The following is a 4,441-nucleotide window of genomic DNA, read 5'->3' as shown; positions in this document are numbered from 1 at the left end:
GCATACATACATGTATTGGGCCCCGCTCGTCATCAGCCCTGCCCGGTACATTCATCAGGACCCACCTGGCATCAGGCGTCGCCCCGTATAGATATATACATAGACAACACATGAAATAGTCACAAAGACAACTGACATACTATAACATAATCCAATGGGCCCGAAATTAGTGCCTTCGACCCGCAAGTACTATGAGGAGACTCACCTCAATCCGTTGAAAAGATAGTTGAATAGATCACAACTCCAATCGTTGACTCTACAAGTCACATATACATCAACCAAGGACATAGTCTAAAACTTTTGCTCAAAATACCCAAAATATCCCTAGGTCACACTTGGTCAAAATCATGGTCAAAGTCAATGGTCCACGTCGGATGGACATGTCACCACGTCTTGGTCTCACATTGCCACGTTGTGGATGCTTTACGACAAAATAGTCGGGTTTCCACAGTCGCCATGTCGTGGGAATTGGGTTCCAATAGCTTAACAGATCTATCCCTTAATCTGTTAATCCCTTTCCTTCCGACCTTCCAGAATCCTTACTAAGGTCTAAAACATTCCAAATATCATTGCTTTTTCAACCAGGAATGCCCAAAACAAGTCTGGATCCCGACTTAGGTCAAAATGAAGCAATAACACTAAAAATCTCATGCACCAAACTTAAAATAGCATTAAGCTCCATATCTGAAACATATGATAACAATGGGACCTTAATAATCCATAAAGTTGCCAACTTTATGGACTCCATGCATTCCACTCGACCCAACATGAGGAAATAAGAACAAAAACCTAGATCTAGCATGATTGAAAGAGAATGGTAGAAGCTTAACAACTTACAAAGGTCTAGCGACAACACAAGATGATGGAAATAAGCTTGCTTGCTCCAAAAAATACACCAATGGAGTCTTCTTCTTCAAGAAGGAGCTAAAAACCATCCACAAAGGCCCAAAATGAGCTCAAAAGCTTCGAAAGAGATTAGGTTTACAAACTCAGAGCTTTAAGAGTGATGGAGGCTAAGGGTGGGCAACCTTAGCCTCCCTTTTTCCTTTAAATACCCGAGAAATTAGGGTTTAACGCTTTAGCCTCTCGCCGCGTCGTGGTCAACCAAAACTTAAGAATTATTTATAAAAAATTTCCTTAGAGAAACCGGATGTTACAACTCTCTCCCACTTGGATTAGATTTCTTCCTCAAAATCACTCCTCACTACCTTCCAAACGCCCGACAACCTGTACGATACTCCCACAAACCCGATACAGATTGAGAAGTTGACTCATGCATGCAACAACTTCCCAAAACAATAGTCGAACCCAACTTTAGAAGAGATCTCATATCTCGATTGCGAACGGATCCTTACCCCACTAGCGTTAACCACTAAAGAATAACCATAACTACTCTGCCCGAAATATGAAATCCCAAACCTTGTCTGACTCCCCGACAAACTGACCATTCTGAATCACTGCCAATTCGAATCCACTTCACAATCTAACTGAGCATAAACCCTTCTAACCCTGAATATCTCATTGTTTCCACTGGGAAACAGAATCCCTGACCATTCATTGTTTCCGAAAACCTTTCACTTGACAACAAGGAGACTCCTAACATGAGTCTTAATTACAGGCACCATCTTAGGCTCATCTTGTTGTCTCATAATTACGTTTCTGATGCAATTGATACCTCATTGGTCTCATGCTCGCCTACCAATCTACTGAAATACCAGATTTCCAACTGGTTATTGAGGATAATAGCCTCACACAATCGCACTATGTGACTCCTGAACGAGGGTCTATCCGACAAGAGTTGTCCTAGCTCGCCTGCCATAATGGCTCCAACAACCCTCCTGTTCCAACCGAGGATAACATAACCAACCATTCATCACTGATGAATCCTTCAATTGAGGTCAAGGGTGACTCCCAATGCAAGTCTCATGCCTATGTGCCAAGCTAATCTAAAAACTCACATCATGATAACCAACAAAATTTTGCAAAGTAGATCTATTCGAGATCTCCTACATCCATGGTGACCTTTCACTGAATTGAGATGTAAACTCCCCAATCAATCGTGGAGACTGACGGTCTCACATCTGGTCCCACCACAAGGCTTCGACTAAAAAAATTCTAACTAATAAGGGCTAACCTATCCTAACCATCACACGAATACCAACCACTGACCACAAAGTCATCCCACTCTAAACGTAATCTAATACCTTGCTCAAGCCAATTTCCATCGGGTCTCACCCACTCTATCATAACCAAACGGGTCTCGCCCATGGGTCTCACCCAATCGAGTGCTATACAAGCCTAACCTTTCCTCATATCCAATGATCCTCATACCAACAAAAATAGAAGTCCTCCGACAACACTGTCATGCCATGGTCTAATCCCACCTAGAGGACACTACGAGCCAAATCATAGATTTACTACGCTCTCACAACTACTCAAGAACTATGTGAATGCTACGGGTCAAACACGTAGTCTTATAGCACTACCACACTACATGTCGACCTAGTGAATGCTAAGACCACCCCCACAATCTTATAACACTTCTATACTACCATGGTCCCAACCCATGGCCTTACCGCTCACTTACCATACCAGCCATGACCATCCTGAGTCGAACCCGCATCCAACTATACTCTAACTTGGTGTTTGGGTTATGCTTTGAACCCCAAATCCTTAATTAGACAAGAACATTCAGAAAGGCCCTAACACGACCCTTAACTTGTTCCTGATCACATACCCACCATGTGTCACTACTGATGTGCAATGAAACCTGAATATCCGTTCTTGTGCACCCCTCAGACTAAACGATTCTCCCCCACTTGGATTCGATTGCAGTCTTCCAATCCACATAAATTGATAAATTTCTAATCCATCTCACAACCTTACAATTCAACCTGGGCTTCCAAGAACTATCATTCCATTACTAGCCAGTCTTAGCGATCACACACATTCCAAAACCAGATGAATACTTCTCGAAATCTCAATGAGCTCAATAATCCCAAGTACTTCCCATGAGTTCACTACAAGTCCTCGACGACTTATCAGATGATAATGAACAACATCTCTGCTATCGAAACGGGTACCCAACCGATTCCACGACATACTTGCACTTAGAGCAATTTCCATGCAAACTTGCAACTGACCACAATACGAAGGTATGATCTTGACAACTACCGGTCTTACACCCATGACCAAATCAATTCCTCATTGCCTCAAAACCATGAAGAACCACTACATATCTTGCATTCAAACTCAGCCTGCCCACCTCGTGGATTCCTTGAATTCATGTTGATACTACCAAAGATGGTATTGATCGGAGATTCGGAGGTGTACGTTGGGTGTATAGGAGTGTACATGGGACGTACGTTAAAACCTTGAAAACCCCAATTTCCGGGGTTGGCCACTATTTAAGCATCCTTATGGACTTGAAACCCTCATTTTATTAGCCTCCTTGCCCTCCTTACCCTACACTCGAACCCTAGTTCCATACTATATGTTTTTGAGCTTAGAAGGCCATTTTGAGGTGCATTTTGGTGCTTTGAAGGAAGGTGATCATCTTTGAAGCTTCATTGAGGAGTGGAAGCTTGTAGATCTAAAACCCCATCATCATTTGGCACTCATTTGAGGTATAAAGCCTTGAACTTGATGCTTCTTAGCTTAGATCTCTTTTTGTTTTGGGTTTATGGACCCTTTTAGTCCCATTGATGAGATATTATGAGTTCATATCGTTTATGAAGCTTAGAGTTGCCACTCTTGGTGTTATTTTGGTCCATGAGTTATAAAGTTGCCAGTTTGAGGTTTAAATCCATCCATGCAAGAGTTAGGGCCATTTTCATGAAAGTACAATGTTATATTTTGAGTTTGGATTCCTTTGGGGCATGAAAAGTCACCAAGTCGGTGACTTTATGGGTCTAGATATTGATTAGGACTCAGATATGTGGTTTGGACCTTTGGGCTAAGCATTAAGTGATTAATGGAAAAAGTTGGTTTAATAGAGGAGTACGTTGGGCGTACAAGTCTGTACGTACAGCGTACAAGTCGTCAAGCATGTACGTGTAGCGTCTTGCTAGTACACACTACATACTCAGTCAAAATGGACTTCGCACCTTTGGGCCTCGGTTTGGGTCATCTGAAAGCAGGTTTTTTGTAACACCCATAAATTTTTATGCCAAATTTAAACCTTTCAAGCATAAATAAAACCAGATAGTAACAGTTTACAAAACATTTTTATCAATATCCATCAGAGTGTCCCAAAACAAGATCATAAGAATGATGAGCGGTACAGTCACGCCTTTGTCTTGCCATGATCTCCTCCTAAAGTACCTGAAACAATAAACTGCAAACTGTAAGCTCGAGGGCTTAGTGAATTACCCCCAAAATACCAATACCACACTGAAATACCAAATCTGTAACCACGAATCAACAACATGCATACTAGGCC

The sequence above is a fragment of the Lactuca serriola genome, chromosome 5 (assembly GCF_051521515.1).
Source record: "Lactuca serriola cultivar US96UC23 chromosome 5, Lser_US96UC23_V15, whole genome shotgun sequence".
Taxonomy (NCBI): Eukaryota; Viridiplantae; Streptophyta; class Magnoliopsida; order Asterales; family Asteraceae; genus Lactuca; species Lactuca serriola.
The sequence above is the reverse complement of the archived record's forward strand: the minus strand, read 5'-3'. Positions refer to the sequence as shown.